The 21066-nt window shown below is 42.1% G+C and overlaps 1 protein-coding gene across 11 annotated transcripts in view; it reads left to right on the top strand.

The window, feature by feature from the left end:
- Nucleotides 1-553: 553 nt before the first annotated feature.
- The window catches only part of myocd (myocardin), a 246061-nt gene continuing 225548 nt past the window's right edge, over nt 554-21066 (top strand). For 8 of the 11 annotated variants that reach the window (XM_041815350.1, XM_041815356.1, XM_041815354.1 and 5 more), the window contains exons 1-2: nt 555-720; nt 802-960. The gene's annotated coding sequence lies outside the window, so the exon portion shown is untranslated. Of the gene's footprint in view, nt 721-801; nt 961-21066 lie in introns of all 11 variants that reach the window. The other 3 variants (XM_041815357.1, XM_041815364.1, XM_041815351.1) reach the window with 3 other exon arrangements.

A 21066-nucleotide genomic window follows, 5' to 3' on the forward strand; every position in this document is an offset into this window, starting at 1 on the left:
TGTTCTCCCTGTGCATGCGTGGGTTCTCTCCGTGTACTCTGGCTTCCTCCCACAACCAAAAACATGCTCGTTAGGTTAACTGACCACTCTAAATTGCCCGTAGGTGTGAGTGTGAGCTACCGGGTTGTCTGTTTCTACATGTCAGCCCTGAGATTGGCTGGCGGTCAGTCCAGTGTGTACCCAGCCTCTCGCCCAATGACAGCTGGGATAGGCTCCCCAGCACAGAAGATGGATGGATGGAAAAGTACCTGCATTTTAAAAAAAGGGAAAAACTTTTATTATCTGTAAAATATTAAACGCAGTACAGTAAAAACGTTCAGGCTAGTCGCTCTCTGGCTGCAACCCAATCAGACCCTCTCAAACCTTTAAATACCGTCATGGTTGCCCCCTTATTTTCCTACATTTCAGTGGCATTAACATGTTGCTCCATGTTGGTGGGTCTCTCCCACAGTCATCCGTGTCTCATTGATGGAGGCGGCAGCAGCAGGAAGGAAGACTGTCAGATGTTCATCATGCAAAGCGGCGTGCTGCAGGCCGGATGATTTGCATGCTGCACAGTTTAATAAGAGAGCAGCAGAGTGGGGACGCTCGCTGTAATTACTGAGCGTCAGATGTTTGAAGAATCACGTATCTGAAGGGAGACATGGACAGTAGTGAAGTGAGTTAAAACAAGTGAATCTAATGAGAGTTTATGGAGAGCAGCTGCTGGTGCACATGGTGGTGAGTGAAACTAAGAAGCTAACGTTCAGACTCGGGCTCTGATGTCTGTTTAACACGACGCCTGCTGCTCTTTTATTCCAGAGTGAAGACAGATCCACAGCGTTTCAGAACAGCATGCTGTGTTTGGTAGAGATGTCAGAATCACGGGCCGACGGCGGACCAACCTCTCTGTCTCCATGAGGGTTTTCTGATGTCGTAACATCTCAACAAGTCGCCTCTTTGGATTTACAGAAAAACAAGGTCAGTGTTTGCTCACAAACCCTGTTATCCCTCTGTTTATTTACGAATCAATTCAGCCAGCAGTCATGTTCTGGATAAGCTCTCCTTTCAAAACATTTGGATTTAATTATCATGGGGATATGATATCCAAACAATCTGCTTTCTTCCATTAATAACATGATTGCAGCATGGCAGCAAGAGCTCAGCAAGCTGCAGTTTTCATATTTTCATGGATTTGGGGGCTTTGTTTGCTTACTATTATGGGCAGGAAATATAAGCTGATTTAGTGTAATGATACACTTCATGTTTCTGCATGTAAAGTTGTGAAGAAGTGTCCTCGGCCTGCAGTTTCCACACAAATAAACAAACACAAACTTCCTCTTTGTCTCGTCCTTTTAAACCCTGGAACAGCAGAGAGGAGGAAAAGGAAAGCAGCCAGAGGGTTTGTAGAGCTGATAACACAAACGGCGAACATTGAGGAAACGTTTGCATGGTGTCACTTTATAGATAAAACAGCACAGGCCATGATGGGCTATTAATAGACATTAAACATAGTGTCAAGTGTTTTCTCCTCTAGATTAAGGCTTGGACTGCAGGGCTGGAGCGCTGATGGAGTTGTTCATTTTGGCACCTCAGCCGGGTTTTTGTTTTGGTCTTTTAATGAGTGTGTCTATTATTTTAGTCCCATTTTATACATTCAGTTATCAATATTAATGGGAATGTAGTTATACATAGTTTGCAGATGACATCAGAGCACAGTAAGAGCTGCAGATGAGGACAGAAAGGGATTTCTGCACGGAGGAGGGGTATCTAAATGTCAAAGTATGGTAACAGCTCTGACAGCCCTTCTGCAAAACCCCAAAACCTGAGCTCCTTTTAGTCCTGAAAGCAGAAACACATCCAGGCAGAACGTTCAAAAGAAAAGGTGACAGCCAGGGAATAAAACCCTCCCTCTGAAGTCTGTAGGGTTTAAGGGCGCTTTCACATTAGGCCCAGTTGTTTCAAACCTCCCCTTCCCTCCCTGGCTTGCTTTCACACTAGCAACATCGAACCGTCCCAGAGCGCACTTGCGTGTTTACTCAGTCTGAAACAGCAGGTGGCGGTATGCATGTAGCTGGTTTACAACCCCGCAAAGGAGGAGAGAGAAGAAGAAGCTACCATGGCAACCACTGGGGTCATGACCTGAGCGAAGATTATTTTTGTTTTGACGCGGCAAAAAGTCCATCCTGCAGCCATGGATGATTTAACATCACTTTTAAGATGCCAGCAACTTGGCTCTTCGTATCTGCACATCTACTACAGCTCAGAGGATTAAATGGGCTCGCGCTGCACAGATACAGCGGTTTTTGAGGTGACAGGAGACTTTTATTGCCTTTGCACCTCCTCACACTGACTCCAGCCTGTGTTCATCTGTAAGGTGAGTCACAACAGAGCGTTTATTGACTGGATTCTGATGATTTCCGCCCTTTATTGAGGAAAAATGTGAACAAACTGCCGCGCTGTGAAAAAACGTTTAGTTTTTACGATGATGTCATAAAGCCGATAAGACGCTCTGTCCCGTATCCTAGCGCGGTTGAATTCACATCTCATCTGAACCGTGCCAGAGTCCACTTGAATCGCGCCCAAGAGGAATTTGGGCTCAAGTGCACTCGGATCCAGGACCGGGCCCCTAGTGTGAAAGCACCCTAAGAGACTGTGGCCCAAATTTCCAACTCAACTCAAACACATCTTATAAAAAAATGTTGCTTTTAGACCTCAGATGGAACCAAACTTGGCTGAACAAAGAGACAGAGCAAGGCGGGCTGCACGGCAGTGCACGGGTTAGCGCTGTTGCCTCACAGCAGGAATGCCCCTAAGCTCACTTCCAGGAGTTTGTATGTTCTCCCCGTGCATGTATGCATGGGTTCTTCTCCAGGTACTCCGGCTTCCTCCCACCACCAAAAACATGCTCATTAGGTTAACTGGTGTCTCTAAACTGCCCGAGAGTGTGAGTGTGCCTGGTGCCCTGTGATTGGCTGGAGGCCAGTCCAGGGTGTACCCCGCCTCTCGCCTACTAAAAGCTGTTAGCGATGTTAAAAGGTCCCCGGTTTGCTTCCCGGTAAGGGCCTGTTTGCATGTTCTCCCCGTGCACGTGTGGGTTTTCTCTGGGTACTCCAGCTTCCTCCCACCACCAAAAACATGCTCGTTAGGGTAACTGGTGACTCTAAATTGTCTGTAAGTGTGAATGTGAGCGTGCTTGGTTGTCTGTCTTTATTTCTGGACTGGCGACCAGACCAGGGTGTAACCCGGCTCTCACCCAATGCCAGCTGGGATAGGCTCCAGCCCTAAAGAAAGTGGCCTGGCCATGAATCAGGTGACTGTCAATCCCAGGATGGAACAGGGAGACATGGTAAGAGTCTGGAGTAAAGTGGATCAAAAGTAGAGCAAGTTTACAGACAACTGAGGCGGAGTTATGATGCTATTTTCAAAATAATGGTTATCAGTGCAGCAGAGATGTGTCAGGCAGTAAAGAGTAACGTAGTGTTATGATTAGGGGTGTAACATATTTGTATTCGTCCCGTACCGTCACAGTTCGGTGCACGCAGTAATACAATGAATATGTCTGAGTAAGTATTAAAAAGTAAGTTCTCACTTCAGTCCAGGTGGCGGCAATGAGCCTAAAAGCTGCCAGCAACCATCATTACAGAAGAAGGAGCAGTTACAAAAACAAACGAAGAAGAGTGATGGAGTTAGAAGAAGTTAAATCACCCGTATAGCGATGGTGCTCTGGCTCTGTGAATCATATTAACGTTACCTTCAGCTATCAGCCTCGCAGGAGTGAGAGAGGGACTCTGCAGCTGTGTCACAGGTAAAGTTATCCTCAGATTTCACACAGCTTTAAACTCTTTATCCTCCTAGATGGGCTGTGAAAAGTTCCTCCAAACTTTGTAGTAGGTCCCATCGGTTAAAAAAGTAGTCCAGTGCTGAAGTCTGTGTTGAAATCAGCAGAAAAGACGCTAATTTGCATACTTCACAAGATAACTTGTGGTTGAGTGATGATGCGTTCAAGTTAGCTAGGAAATTTTAGTGTTTAAAGAATGGGTATAAATATGTCAGTATATCAATGAAAATAACCTAGTTATTCAAAAATGTATTTATTTATTAATATTTTTAACCGTTGAACTTTTGGAGGGAGGTCGTAGCATTAGTTATATTTTAAATGTAATTTATTGAGCCTATTTATTTTAATACAATTTAATTAAAAAAATAAAAATAAATTTTATTTATCCGCTTCAATCACCGAAAACGTACCGAACCGAAATTTTTCTGTACCGTTACCCCCTAGTAATGATCAAAGATGGTGCTCCCGGGGAGCAGGTGGCCTAGTGGTTAAAGGCGCTCCCCATATACGCGGGCGGCCCGGGTTTGAATCCGGCCTGAGTCTCTTTACTGCATGTCTCTCCCCCACTCTTGACCCTGTTTCTGACTCTATCCATTGTTCTCCTCTATCTAATAAAGACACAAAAATGCCCAAAAATAAATCTTACAAAAAAAAAAAAAGATGGTGCACCCAAAAATGCTAACAGTCAGAGAAAAGCTCATTGTGGTCCTTAAAGCAGCCGCTTCCATGAGACTGACTGACGTTAGCTCTGTAAAAGGATCCAGACGTGGGACGCAGTATCACCAGAGAGCATCATCCATGGATTTAAAAATAGCAGAAGCATGGATGGTAGCGAGGATGATGTTCTGTGGAGGACACGCTGTCATGAGAGTGGGAGTGAGTACCGTCTGATTAGTAGTCATGCAGACTGATGCCTGCCCATGAGCAAAGTTAGGACGGTTTCATTCTGGTGCACTGTCTCCAGACAGTTTTAAATGGAATGGGTTGCATTGTGGGTTTCTTCCAAAGTGCAGCTGCTAATGCAGCTGATAGGGGGATGCATCCCTTGCTTCCAGAGCCTCGGGGCACCCCCACACCCTGAAACTACAATGCAGCTAAACACCAACGCGTGAAAGATCTGCACAGGGGTGGTACTCCTGACACTGCAGCCACTAGATGAGCTGCCTGTCACATGCAGGCGGCGGGGCAGAGCCCTTGGGACTCTTCTGCCGGATGAAGAGGAAATCCCTGCATGACTAGAGCCAGATCACTGATCTGGACTCTGCTGTTGATCCTGTGATCCTTCTTGAGACTGTAGATTAGGGTTGGGCAATTAATTAGATTAAATAGCAATTTTCAAAGCGCAGAAGTTGCAATATTTCTTTAAGCTGAAATTTGTGTCAAAAATAGCAGTTTAAAACCTTCTTCTGCAGCAGAGATGTTACACATTACATAAACAATGCATACAAAACTAATACAAAACTTTCTAAAACATTGTTCTTATTAAATATGAGAATGACATAAAAATATCTTTCCCTTTAATTCAACAATTCATGTCAAATTTGCAATATGAGTCAAAATCATCACAGTTCAATATTTTTTAATCGTTCAGCCCTGGTTTAATCAACTATTGTGTTGTTTTTAATATAGAATGATAGAATGATATTGTGGATATGTTTCCTAGTAAACAGAGGGAGGGACAGAGTGGGATGTGGCAGCCCATGACTTGTGATAATGTCTCTGTAATATTTTTCCAGAATTGTTGGACAGGTGTGCAGTGCCAGGTTACATGAATGTAGCTATCTGTGCAGTTTTGTGTGCAGTGTGAACAATATCCAGAGGAGAAGCCCATTTTATGCATTTTCTGTCCAGTCAGATGAGTCCTATGGAGGATTTTGTATTGTATGAGCTGTAGATTGGTGTTTTTTGTCATGAAGTAGATGTTCTTGCAGATCTGGGACCAGATCAATTCAAGCCCTTTTTTAAGAGGCAAAGAATTCACATGATTGGCCATGGCTCTTTCTGATGAATAGGTTCCCTCCTGAGGGTCTGGGGGCTGTTTGTCGAGAGAGGAGGTCCAATCTCTTATGGTCTTTGGCTTATTAAACAATCCTCAGGGCAAAAAAAAAATTTTTGTCTTGAGGTATAGATGGAAAACTTTTCTTACTAACTTGCTTGAACAACTGCGCTGTCGAAATCTGATGCACCTTAGCGGTGCCTGAACTGGGTCCGGCTGCCTTGGGAGACGGTATGGTCTGCATTCCTCTTAGGACTGACTTTAGTCACTATATAGCAATTAAATTATTAGTTAATTTATTTTGTCTCCTTAGTGGTATCAAGATTACTACTCTAGCTCTCTGATGGCTTTAATAGATGGGGCATGAAGGCCTTGCTCTCAGCATTAGTTCAGCTTTATTCTATCTGTGTCTTTTGCAGCGTGACTACCTGCAACCTCTTATTTTATTTTATTATTATTTTTATTTCTTTTTTTTAATTAATTAATTAATTTAATTTATTTTTATTTATTTATTTATTTTATTTTTATTTATTTATTTATTTATTTTTATTTATTTTTGTTTCTCTGTCAAGCTTGGGGCTCTGTCTTCAGAGGAAGTCCCATACACACTCACATACACACACACACACACCCACCCCTACACACACACTCATACACACTCCCTCACACAATTAAATATATTACTTAGACCAACTGATCAACTAGTCTGTAAAATCAACTGGCCTGTCTGTACTTCGTCTGTACTTTGTCTCTGTTTGCCTGTATGTCTTGTGTACTTGTTTGTTACACAAAGTTTTTGGTGTTGCAATAAAATAATTTAAAAAAGAAAAAAAAAATCACAATCTCAATATTGTGTAAAAAACCACAAGTATATTATCTTCCCCGATCGTTCAGCCCTGCTGCAGACGTCCTCTCTCTTAACTTGCTGAGCGAGGAGGCTGGAGCGTTGGGAATGCTCGTCTCCTGGACCAAAACAAAGATCCAGGTATTTGGGGATGCCTCGGATGCTGCTGTTGAATCTGTGAATGATGGGAGTGTGGAAGCTGTAGAGCAGTTCACTTATGTTGTCACTAATCTGTGAGGCTGAGATCAGCCGCAGACTTGGACTCACACATGATGGATCACTGAGCATGAGAATGTGGCGTTCCTGTTATCAAAGCATGTGGACTAAAGTCAGAGACTTTTAGTCCCTCCAGTCTTACTTAACTCTCCTGAAGCCTGGGCGTGGACTAATGGCCAAAGATGCCGACTGGACTCCTTTGTAACAACTTCTCGATATTCTTGGCAGCTAGGAGAGACCGTGAGTCTAATGCTGGCGTGTTCAGGGAGGGTCGACTGCCTGATACAGGAACACTTTTACAGGCACTTGGCGTGCTTCCCCTGACCTGATCCAGCTCATAGCATACTGGGTGCCCAGGACTGGGCTGGTCCAGATGCTGGGGTGGACCACATGAACTGTGGAGGGGGCAGCTGGGAGGATACCTGGAGAGGAGGGGTGCATGGCCACCAGGAGGCCGGAGCGGTACAGGACCAGGGTTGATGCGGTGAAGTGCCGGACCATCGTATGCTCCTGTCCATACCTGACCTGCTTTACAAACTGACCTCACTGTGATGTTACTGAATTATCACCGTAAACGAGGATAAAGACTAAAAACATGGTTATACTTATAGCCAACAGTAAAGGAGTCAAATACTTTCAATGATTTTCCTCATAATTTGATTAAAAACCTTTTAAAAAAGTAAAATTTAGTTTTCAAAGAGCCTTTTCTTGTGGTCTGAAGGTCACACCTCCAGTCTTTGCTGTCATGATAAAGTAATGAGAAAGGATGCAGCCTGGCAATAATGTTGATTTGAATATTGATGTCTATGCAAATGTTTTCTGTCAGGAAGAATCCAAAGAGTGTCTGTGCGTCTCCATCAGTTCATCTGAACATGGACCTGCTGTAAACACGCTGGTTTATTAGAGCTGAGCCTCCCAGCCTTTTATCCTTGGGGACCCCGCCTAGTATCTAAGAAAAGCTGAGACCCCCCCAGGAACCGCTCAGGAAAATTAAACATCAATTTTGATTATTTTCAATGAGAATACCCCAACATGACATGCCTACATTGACTTGATCTTAACAAGAAAATCTATGTATAAACTATAAATTATTATGACGCCGTATTTATGGAGGACCAAACCTGCAAAAATTAAAAATAAATTAATAAATAAAAAAAAGTAAAAATAAAAACAGAAAGAAAAAGAAGAAAAGAAAATTCAAAAATTAAATACAAAAAATAAATAGAAATAGAAATAATATATATATATATATAAATATATATATATATATATATATATATATATATATATATATATACATAAATAAATGTCTAGTTGATCTCTGCACTCACATGTCAATCAACCAATAGGCAAACAGTTTGAACCAACTCACACTTAGAACCGCCCCCTCATTTGCATTACATTTCATGCTGACAGTGGCTGCAGGATTAAATAAATATATATGAGAGCAGAACACTTTCATTTATTTATTTATATATAATTCTATTTATACATTAATTTTTGGGTTTATTTCCACTTTTATTTATTTGATTTTATTTAATTTTTAATTCTTATTCTTGTATTTATTCATTTATTTCCATTTATATTTATTTTTGTATTTAATGTTTGAATTTTCTGTTTTCCTTTTTGTTCTTATGTTTACTTTTATTTGTTTATTTATGTATTAATTTATTTTTAATTTCAGCAGGGTTGGTAATCTATAATATAAGGGCAACTTCAGAAAAAAAAAAATAATCTAGTGGTTTTAAGAAAAAAATACTACAGTTTAAGAAAATAATTTCAGAGAAGAAAAATCACATTTTTTAACTTTAAATGCTGCAAATATACATGAATTTAAATGTAAAAAAATGAGATTATAAAGCTGAAAAAATGAAAGTCAAACCACTGTTATCAGTTTGGTTTCTTGTACATTTTTGACTTTACACTGTTGTAAATTTATGCTGCTAAAACCTTGAAATTTATGAACTTCTAATTATAAACTTGAACACTTTGTAAATGCAAAAATGTCAAGGTTTCCACCTATATTTACAACTTTTTCGAGCCTTACATACTGAGATTCAAATATAATGATTTTATTTCCAAATAATATGCCTATTTTTCCACAATTATTTTTGGTAACGTCAGTTTACTGAAGTGCTTTTAAACTGTCCATATCTTACCATCTGACCACCAGAGAAATGTGTGTCAATACTCTGTAAATTTAGTGTGAAAGTCTGCAGGAAGTCGAGTGTTGGATTCTTAGAGGAGGAGAGTAAACGGACATACACACAATCCTCTTCGTGTGAAGTTCCTTGACCTTCATCCTAACTGAAATCGGACTTTGTGAAGTCAGTTTTTAGGCTCTAGTTTTTCTTGTTTTTACACAAATTAAAGAGACGATTCAGAGGGGCAGAGCCGTTCTTTAGCTGTTACTCAGCACCAAACCGAAGGAGACATTGAAGACTCCTGTTAGAAGGCCGGTCTTAGGTTTAGCGTATTCATATCTTTGTTTTATGATGGAGTAGAGTCACCTCGGCATGTTAGTGTCTCTCTCTGCGTTTTGACCTCCTGCAGATAAAAACAGGCAGCAGTCACAGTGTTGAGTTTCACAAGCAGGCACACGGGACAACAAATCACTGAAACGGGCCGCGTCTAACGTCAGTGATTGGGATTAGTCTGAGTGCTGTGCTCGTGTTTCAGAGAGCTTTGTTCTTGGTTTAACAGTTTCTGATCATCTCTATCTGGGGTTTGACTTTCTGTTAGAGGCCTGTAACACGATAATCGAACAGTTGGTCACCTTAACCTGCCTTTAAACCCGTGTCTGACGGCATTTATTTTCTTTGGCGTTTGATTTTTCATCAGTGACTCTGGTTGGAGGATGTATTTTGAGCTGTTGGTGTAATCCGTCAGCTCCTCCATGGTTAAAGCCCTCAGTGAGTTATCTCTGTCTGATAACACTCTCTGTGGTTTCCCTCACACACACTCGTATTCACTTCTCACTGTAGAGGTGTTGATGTTTCCTCTCTTTTCTCCACAGCTCTCAGACTGACTGGTTTCCTCAGGGTTCTTAATCCAGCTGCTGGTCTTTAAGATTAGAGGAAATGTAATGATGATATAAAAATCTGAACCACTTTTTCTCCTCTCTCTTGTCGGTTTCACCAACATGAAAGCAGAACACACAACTCTGAAGCAAAGTAAGCCTCTCATGCAGATATTAGAGGGGCAACTGGACCTTTGACTAGTATGTTGAAGCCTGTCTGTGTCCAGCGGGAGAAAACATCTCTGCTGAGAGAAGACTGTAGTGTGGCCCTTTGCTCTTGTTTTAATCAAAAAAATGATGGCATGTTCTCGTCCCAAACACTTGATGTTTAACATTTTTAGTTCTCTAAACTGTTTAATATAGCCAGTAAAAAATGTGTGCTTGTCTTTGACCCTCGCTAAAGGTGAATAAGTCTTGTTAAGTGTTCAGATAAAGAGAGGCTCAATAAAATTTGAGTTGTTAACAGTGAAAACCAATATAGTCTACTTCCTGGAATCCGGGGGGGGGGGGGGGGGGGGGGGATGGGTGGTTGGAAGGATGGATGGATGGATGGATTGATGGTTGGATGCATGGATGCATGGATGGATGGATGCATGGATGGATGGTTGGATGGATGGATGGATGGATGGATGGATGGATGGATGGATGGATGGATTGATGGTTGGATGCATGGATGCATGGATGGATGGATGCATGGATGCATGGATGGATGGATGGATGCATGGATGGATGGATGCATGGATGGATGGATGGATGGATGGATGGTTCTCTCCGGCCGTCTAAAATCGTGATAAACACACATGAACCTTCCAAACAGAGGGCTTTTGGTTGTTAAAGTTGTTTTGGGCCTTTTTGTTTGGCTTTAAAGGTCACATTTTTAACCCCTCTTAGAAAAGTATATATCGGTCTCAGAGGTCCTCAAAAACAAGTCTGTGAAGTTTGTTTCTGTGAAAAGACTCCAGTATTGATTTCTGCATGTCTAAAATCCCCTCTGTGTCAGCCCTGCTCAGAACGAGCTGTTTCTGTGTCTGTGGCTTTAGATGAGCTGTCTGAATCCGCCACTCTCAGGAAATAGATGTAGCTCTCCTGATCAGCTGGTGGCTGAGACGAGGATCAGAGGAGGAGGGCAGAACTTTCTTCCGAGAGAGGAGGTCAACCTGAATCAGGGGGCGGGGCTAACTCCCCATATGACATCATGAGGGGAAAATCTGAGAACAGCTTGTTTCAGCATGCATTTTCTGAAAGTTGGATAAAGGCAGTGGGAAGACAATGGATTTTTCTGATTCTCAGAGGATTGTGGACAAGCCAGGGTACATATTTCTTTTTTTTTTAGAAAAGCCTGGAAAAGTGTATTTTGCCTAATGTATGACATTCAAAAGATGAGGACAATTCAAACTTTTATTTATTTCTGACAGCAACATGTCACTTTTTTGTGTAAGTCCTAGGGGGCCACAGCTCTTCTCAGATATGTGAAGGTTAGGACCCTTCGGTCTGTTTTTCCCTAAAAGAAAGTCACTTTCTCATGTTGCATTTTCCTTGCTGTCATCCCTGAATCCTACAGGATGCCTCTTCATAAAACTTGATGGTACTTCTGTGTGGTTTGGTCTCATACCCAGCTAATGTTAGATGCTGATTAACTTTTCTCCGCTAATGCTGTTGCAACAGGCTGAAGATGTAGCAGGCTTCCCCCTTTTACTACAGCTGCAGGACCATCAGTTTATGAGTGAAGGAATATGAACTCATGAGGGACAAAAGTGTCCAAAAGTGGCACTGTCAGCCCATTTAAGCTGCCTATTTAATTGTAAAAGGCAGCTTAAATGGGCGAGAAGAAGTAAAATGGACAAAAAAATTGCACAATGCAGGATTAAATCGTCAAAAGTGGAGAAAAGTTCCCAAAAAAAGTGGCTACAATGATCTTAAAGCAGAAAACACTGGGATAAAGGTGGCAAAAAAGAGCAGAAAGTGGCAAAAATGGGTGAAGTGTGGCCAAAACAAATGAGTTACAGGTGGCAAAAAGTGGCAAAAACATGGAAAAAAATGAGTGAAAAGTGACTAAAATGTGCAAAAATCTGAAAAAGGGGGTAAATAGTTAAAAAGCATGAAAGATTGGAAAAATGGGGAAAAAAAGTGATTGCAAAAGGCAGCTTAAATGGGCCAAAAGTGACAAAAAGGGAGAAAAAGGTGCAAAAAATTGCGAAAAGCAGAATAAAAGCATCAAAAGTGGCTAAAAGCAGTAAAAATGAAATTAAAGTAGAAAAAAATTGCAAATAAGGCGATGGAAATATACAGACAAAACAATAGAGGTTGACAATTAAGGTTGACATTTAAAGCACACTGTGTAAGTGTGGAAAACAAACTGGTCAATGCTTCTTAGAGTGAATAATTTGTAAGGTAAAATTTTCCTTTCTAAGGTTTTCTTGGGGAATAATGTTTGAAGACAAAGAGCCACGGATCATCACAGAGAGCCACATGTGGCTCTAAGCGTCGAGGATCACTGTCTTAAATGTAAGGACGTGGGTGTAGACTGAGGTGAAGTTGGCGTTTCCGTGTTTTGCCTCCATTCTCTCACCTCTCACTGACTCTGAGGAGCTGAATGCCACCCAGACCGGCTCCACGCTCTCGCTCTGCTCCTTCAGTCCTGTCCACATGTGTTCCATTAGACTTCCAGTAAACTGGCCAACACATCCAGCATGAGTTTTGCTGCTGCTGAAACAGCCCATGGCTCTTTGTCTAATTGTTAGACACGAGTAATTGCAATAATAAGTAATGAGTTTAGATTGTGCAGAAGTCGGTCCAGATGTCAAACAGCTGTTTCACCCTGTTTTTCTTACTTTACATGGTGTTGTGAGCGCTGCTGTCAGCTCTCTTCATATCTTCATGTAAATTTCAGAGTAAAAGCATCTCTCTCTCTCTGACCTCCTGCACATATTGTAAATTCAAAGTGAATTAAAAACACTGTCCAATGTAAAGCAGGCCGTGTTTCTGGCATGTTGGCTGTCACACAGGAGCGTTATTGAGCCGAGCGTTATCTAGCCGAGCGTTATTAGCAGAGATGATCTGAGTCAGCACGCTACCGCTGAACTCTCACTTTACATGCAGAGTACAAAGCAGCACATGAAGCACATGGATGAGAGGATGCCGATGTCCGTTCAGGAGGAAGAGGATGACTGCTACGATCCAGAGAGAGGAGAGTGAAGGTTAGACGAGCAGAGAGGAGATAATCCTCACAGACTAACATCTGACCTAAACTCGATCTAAAGAACCTCACAGGTACATTCAAATGTTTCTGATCTCTGCCATCAAACCCCTCAGCTGATTCAGCAAACTGACCGTAGGAGGTGGAGGAATGCAAAAACTTTAACTCTCAGAATAAACATCTGCTTAACAAGCTAAACCACTGCTTCAAACTTCTAAAGAATGATTTCCAATAATAGATGTTCCTTTTTTATTTGAGAATATTCTCAGTTTTTGAGTGCAAAGGTGTTTAAAAAGTTCCATTGCTCTGTGATGTAACTTTTTTAGTTTATACTTTATATTAAAGATCACATATTATCACATATTATGCAAAAATCACTTTCACACTCTTCACTCTCCTCTCCATCCAGGCATGCATGGATGGATGATGGCTGGATAAATGGATGGATGGATGGATGGATGCATCGATGCATGGATGGATGATGGCTGGATAAATGGATGGATGGATGGATTGATGCATGGATGGATGATGGATGGATAAATGGATGGATGGATGGAAGGATGGATGATGGATGGATGGATGCATGGATGGATGATGGATGGATAAATGGATGACTGATGCATGGATGGATGATGGATGGATGGATGGATGATGGATGGATGGATGGCTGGATGGATGGATGGATAAATGGATGGATGAATGGATTGATGCATGGATGGATGATGGATGGATGATGGATGGATAAATGGATGGATGGATGATGGATGGATGATGGATGGATGGATGGATAGATGGATGGATGGATGGATGCATGGATGGATGGATGGATGCATGGATGGATGTTTTAAGGACCTCTGAGACCTACATAAACTTGTCTTAAAGGGGTCAAATATTTGACCATTTAAAAAAATCTCTACAATATTAAGTTTATGTGTAGTTGGTAAATTTCAGTCAGTAAACTCATGTTTGTAAATGTTGAACGACTTTTATTGCAGCAGAGGAACATGTTTGGTTCTTGTAGATTTTTCTCCATGCAGAAATTAAGGAGTGCTGAGAAGAACAATAATCAGTTATGAGCGGTTTCTCACACAAAAACAACAAATATTACAGAATAATACATTCTTTATCAAAAAGAAAGCTCGAGTCCAATTTGAGTCACAAGTCCGAGTCTTGGACTCGAGTACTACAACACTGGTAGTAGAGGGCCTGCCCACAGAAGTGGCTGGACCACTTCTGTTGCTGAAAAGTGTGTCACAAGATATTTTTGTGTTCAAAATTTACTTTGAATGTTACCTCAGGTTCAGGTCATGAATCTTGAAAATCAGCTGGATTGTCCAGGTTCCATGTTTTCCCCTCAGGTAGATCCATCTTGAAAGCTCCAATTTGCAATATTTGTGCCAGGTGTGAAAATGGAGCCGACCAATCAGGGCCATTATGAGAGACTGAGGCGGTAGCTACAGGTGGGGTTTAGCACTGTTAACAGATAGTGGCTGCTGCTGGTGTTACATGTCTTTGCACAGAGAGTCCTCTTAATTTGGATGTTTTAGTCTGTAATCTGATGAAAAATCTTGTGCAGTCAAACATGAGTCTGATGCGTTTTATTTACAGTGAAGATGATTCACAGGTCAGTGTCTGCTCTGCAAATGTTGGCCTTGTCTACAGTACTATAGTTTTTATGGTTGATATGATAAATTGGTCATTCCAGTGGTTAAAGTTAGGTTTCAGTGTGGGGGAGAGAGGAGTGAGGAAGAAGCTGCAGCCTCTGCTCTGAATAATCAGTCCCTCATTTAGTCGACCTGCATGGATATAAAATAAAAGCAAGAATGTCGAACCTGTTCTGAACAACATAATGGCAGACTAAAGTTTCAGCATCAGTGTGCAAACATGATTAACACAACACGAGATTTCCTTCTTTAACGTGCAGAAACTTCAGACTGAGTGTGCAAAGGGCCTCAAGGCTTTAAAGCTACCCAGGATGACCTGCAGCCTTCAGGGGCCTAATATGGTCTCTGACCTTTAATCCATGCGTTTAGATTGTGATTTACTGCATACAGATCTGGACAGAAGCATCAAAAAGGCCTGGAGATAAAAGTGAAAGACATATCTGGCAGGTGAAGCAACACCTTTGTGAGCTTTAATGAGTTTATTCTGCTGCTGTGCACAGGAAGGTTTTAAGATGTCATTATGAATTCTTGAAGCGGATTCTGTCTGATTCTTTGCTGGGTTTGTGACACGGCTTAAAGGGATTGAGTTCATGAGACGTAATCCATGATCAGACCCAGATGCTTTCTTGTATTTTAACCTTTCATTGAGGACCCCCCCCTCCACACTCATACCTGTGTGGAGAATCGGCCAGCTTCAAAGGATAAATATTAACGGCACACGACACCATCTTATTTAGTTTGGGGAATAAATCATGTGAGCCTGCAGAGTTTATATAAAAAGATGAATACCATCAGCTACATTTACTCTCTCATCAGTCACGTAAACGCAGAGCAAACACGCTCTGTAGAAAGACTTCATAACTTTTACCATAAATCAAACGGTAGTTTTGTTATCAATCCCCAGCCACGGATCATCACAAGTCATAAATGTGGAGCTGACACGCTCAAACGAAGCCCGAAACAGCTGGACAGGAAAAGGGTTTGTGATGAGAGATCTGTCAACAGTCCATGTGGTTAGTCTTCGTCTAGTAGACTATCTGGGTCCTGTCAGAGATAGAGGTACAAAATAAAACCTTTAGGTCTGAGCAGTTCTCAGACGTAGATGAAATCTTTCGTGATGGTTGATCTAAAGCTGAGCTCAGACTGTACGATCTTTTTGTATGTCCCTACGGTCTCTGTATCGTCATCATAGCTCCAGTATTCCAGACTGGGCCTCCACTGACAGACATGACAGATTACATGATGGTACCTGACCAGTCATAACCAACATGATGACACTGGAAGGACGATAGGTGGAGCTAGTTTCTATTCTGTATTTGTCTTTGTTGTTTTAAGCTAATGACTGATCCTTCACATCAAAGAGGTCAGATGAGATGGTTTAGGCAGCTGATCAAGGTGCCTCCCGGTCACCTACCTGTGGGGGCCTTCCAGGCCTGTCCAACGGGAGCAAAACTGCAGAGTGGATCCAGAACTGGCTGTATTTCCCTTCTGGGGTGAAACTGACTTTGAAACCCCAGGAGAAGAAGAAAAATGCTGGGGAGAGGGATGTCTGGTAGGACTGGCTGCGCCTGCCACTGGCTGATGGATGGATGGATGCATGGATGGATGGATGGATGGATGGATGATGGATGGATGGACAGTGCTTTTTTTCTCACTGGCAAACATCACTGATATGTTAGAACACATCACAGAAGGAAGGAGGAGCCTTGGAATATCCCAGACAAAATTTTCCACATTTTTGTTGCTTGCTTTGTGGATGAGTGTTAAAAGTGGGGGTGACCCGGAATAGTCGGCGATTCTACGATTTGGTTCAGAGGAGTCCGATTTGACTATGAACCTCATAGTCCAATGTTGTTATGTAACCAAGATCGTACCATTCTGACTACATGGGGGTGCTTAGCCTGAGTTTCCGTTAGCCGGCATTTGCCAGTCATCGGTCAAAATGTCCGGCAGAAAACATGCAAATGACCAGATAAGTAAATAAGTAATATAATACTTGCATATTATATTTTGTGTAACCTAGAAGATATATTGCGAGAATGCGTTAATATAAACTAAAAGTTGCCTAATCTTACTACATCTACTGTCCTGCGGTGCTGGGGTTGTTTATCTCCTCAGACGGCAAGCCCATGGCTAATTATGTATGCATGATGGCGTCAAAGCAAATCTATCTCTCTGAGCATGCTCAGTACTGCTGGGGACTATCCAGTGAAGTTTGACCAGAGCTTTCTCATAAAGCAGAATTTTAATCTAAGTGAGGTGTTCCTGGTTAACCAAAGGCATCAGCGGCATGGAGGGATTTTATGTCATCGCTGCGAGTAATGAAGAGGCTGAAACAAAGGGAACCGTACAGCTGATGGTCGTAAACACCAGTGCAGCAGCAAAGAGAGAGAGGCCTACACAGAGCAGAGTTGTTGTGGACTCCGATAAACCACCTATGACCAATCCTCAGATAAAGTTGGATTGTAGTCAACACAGAATCACATCGTGCAGAACGGCATGGACCGCTGGAGCTGATAACGAACGCTCTGTCTCTCTTCAACGTAGCTGGTTGTTAATGCTTGGGATGTCCTGGCTAATTAGCAGAAGTAGTCTTGGATTAGCCATTAATGAGAGGAGGACTGGACTGGACTATCTGCTGTGGAGCTTTTGTCTTTTCGGGACTAGTCTAAATAAACCAGGATGGTTGGATTTCCACTTTTAGCAGAGGTTACAGTGATATCATCATGAGGACTGATATTAGCAGCTGACGGTAAGACTCATTTTTCATTTGAAATGTAGAGTTCTAATGTGGAGTCCAGTAAGGGCACTGGGGAGTTATGTTGGATGCTTCGTTGTTGTCGGTGGAGGATGGTATCTGGCTGTTGTAAGCAGCTAAGTTATGATAATGGCCAATGTGCTAGCAGGCTAATGGTGCTGATGTGAAGCTAACTGTTGTTGTTTATGGGTTTAACGTGGGCGTATATTGTGTAACTGGAAATAAAAAGATGTCCTCAGTCCCATTGAGCACAGACTTGTATGTATTGATGTATCACTGAATATCAGATTTATGCGTTTTGTTGCTGTTAATGCAGCTAAATAATGTTAAAGTAAATGTCCCGTAGTTGTTCTAAATGGCCAGAGTTCTTGAGGGCTGCCGGTCATTTTGACCGGGGACAAAAAAAGTCGAGTGGAAACGCTGTTCAACTATTAGTCGACTAAAGGCTAAATCTGGCCAATCAGATTCGACTACGAAAAACCTTAATCCAAGACCCCTCTAGTTAAAAGGTTTATGTTTGCAACAGGGGATGTTTGGTTTTATGTACATTCTGGGATCCTTCCATCTCTAAAGTAGATTTTCCCTGTCAACGCACATTGTAGTTCTGTGACCCTCTGACCTCCGATGACCTTTAGCTTGTGCTGCAGAATGAGACATGATGTTGATATAGAGATGATTTATGATCTAGAGTGTGTGCATTGCATTAAAAGCTGACCAGATTCTTTTCACGTTTACCAGCTGTTTGGATCGATCTGCTCTGCATGGATTGATGCAGTTTGTTAGTTGCCAGCACTGAAAGTAGGCCTGCAGTGTATCTCCAGTGAGTCGGAGAGTGGTGTTTCTGGGATGTGCTAGAGCCGGATCGGAGCGTGGGCAGTGGAACGGCTCCGATTGAAACTGGTGCATTTTAGTTTCGTTTCAGCTTAGCTTGCTGTTGGTTCCTCTGACGGAGCCTGCAGACGCAAACAGCTGTTCAGATACGCTGAGGTGGAAAAGCACGTAGCTGGGAGCAGAAGCTCTCATTGTAAAAAAGCACCAAACACAGAGGCTTTCTGGGTGAAAAATAAAATGCTTGAAAATGAGCTTCCCCAAGTGCGAAGGGGCAATGCTCACTGAAATCAATGGAGGCTAATGACACAAGTACCTCATACAACTCAACTTCAAAAATACCAGAATATCCCTTTAAGAGCCTGTGTCGTACTGTCCAGCCTCCCTGAGGTGTTAGACGAAGCACCTGTGAAGGTCTTCCTCATGAAGTCCTGGCTCTGCTGCCATTGTTAGGCTGGGTGGGCCATGGCGGACCCTGCAGTGAGGTATGAGTGTTGAGCTTGCTTTTATGCAGCCTGGGTCTGCCGGAGGCGGTGATACTGTATGGGTTGCTATGACAGCTACAGCCCATGTGGTTGTTTATGTAGTTAATCAGCCAATGGGGGCGTAGCTGGAATCTCTTCATTGAACATTTACCCTTTCATTGGAGCACAAGTGTGTTGTGTTGATTTAAATGTCTCTTTTATTGATGAGTATTTCCTTCTTTAACGTGTCACATTGACATGAAGTTTCAGACAGCTTGCTGTGACGGTGGCTAAAAGCATATTTGGCATGAAGATTAAATAACCATGACGGTACTTATATCGTCATGTAGGAGCTGATCAATACGATGGTATCGGCTCTCTAATGCACTTGTTCTCTTTGCTCTAAAATGTGAGGAATGTGGCGCCCATCTGCTCCCAGTTAAGTGGATGACTATCACTCCTGCTGCTAACAGCTGTAGACCCGGCGTTTATCGGAGTGGTTTGGACAGTGATCAGGTTTCTATGAAGAGACGGTGACAGGCTGGTCTCTGACTTGGCCGCCCTCGGCTCACCGGCTCTGATTACTCTGAAGAATCTGATGATCTCACACGTCACGCAGATGTTCTCAATCAATATTTGTTGATGTGAAAGCCCATTAGTTTGCTAATTACATTTGCATAAACATTTCACATTTACTACACCGGGCAGGTTTACACACAGTGGCCCCTGAGTGCTTACACGTGTTTGGCGTAAATACAAACAACGAACCCACACATCTACAGCCAGACGTCTGAAGGAGTGTATGCATGACCACACACAAACAACAGGAGAGGCGTGTCTCGCTCTAAACAGCTCACATTCTCCACCAATGACGTTCTCTTCATAAATAAACATTTATCTGTCTGATAGAGCTGCGGCGTGCTGGTGTTGTTTCTTATCCCACACAAGTAAACAAGTTATTTATGCATGTTGGTTACAAGGAGACCATGCTGAGATCCCAGAACATCAGTCTGTGGACACATAGATTCACTCAGGGCCCCTTTTTGTCATTAGGAGGCCCCGGAGAGAGACCACTATGAGGCCGTGTCTCATTTAGATCAGTCAAAATAGTTAGAAGCTTCTCATTTCAGTGAAAAAGGCCAGAAAAGGACAGGAAATACCCAAATGGTAAATCTAAAAGCCAGCAGTCCTTCATCAGCACTGAGAAGAGCATCAGCACATCCTTATCTTTGAACATTTCTCTGCTCTATAGGGAGCACATTGATAGAAATCCCATATGGATAGATGCATGTATGGCAACGTGTATTGAAAAAAATAAATTTATTCAGAAACAATTAATCCATAGTAGCATGAATCTGAATATGAGGGTGCAACAAGCTTTGAGCTATAAAGGAGGCGGCTGGGGTGGAGGAGGTGAAGCTGGCTATCAGCTGATTGCTTATTTTGCAAATTTTATGTCAATTGCTTCATTGAAGGGCATTGTTATTTCTAGGTCACTTGTTTTTATCAAGGAAAACATACACAAAACAAAAAAGGAGGATTTTTGTAAACCATAGTAAAAAATTGGCACTTGAATGTTTGCATGACTTGCATAAAATCTCTGCAAAAATAGTTTTATTAAATTTCTATTTTGACACATTTCCAGTTATAGAAATATTGCAACTTGTGCAATTTGTAAATTGCAGCATGCCATATTGTGATTCAATCTAATTTGTAATTGATTGCCCTGCACTAAGCACTACAAGTGTGCCTTTGTGCATCACTCTGCAACACTCAGCTGAAAAGCAGGCAACTCAAATCAAGCACATTCTGTGGAGTTGTGGCTGCTAAACATCGATCATCAGTTGATTATGCTGCAGTTACTGCAAAGAAGAAAAGAGAGGAGACAGAGGAGATGGAAAGTGTGCAGAGAAACTGCAGAGTACACACAACATGCCTGGAGGCATTACTCAGGGGTGTCACCACCCAGTGCTACCCAGCTGACCAATCACAGGGCTTGTTTTGTTTTTAAGGTGGTGCATGTTGGGGACATGAGAAGGATTCTGTGCAGCGTTCATGGCAATGCAGACCTACAGCATGGACTACAGAGTAGTAGTTATAAACCTTTAAATATCCAAATAAAGGTAATGACTCCTTAATCAGACATGCCCTGTGTATTTTAGACCATGCACTAACACTACAAAGGACACACTGTCTTATGTATTCTATTTCTTGACAAACCCCAGTGTCTACATCTGAACAGCTGACAAGCTCTCAGGCTC

This window comes from Cheilinus undulatus, linkage group 20, assembly GCF_018320785.1.
Source record: "Cheilinus undulatus linkage group 20, ASM1832078v1, whole genome shotgun sequence".
Classification (NCBI taxonomy): Eukaryota; Metazoa; Chordata; class Actinopteri; order Labriformes; family Labridae; genus Cheilinus; species Cheilinus undulatus.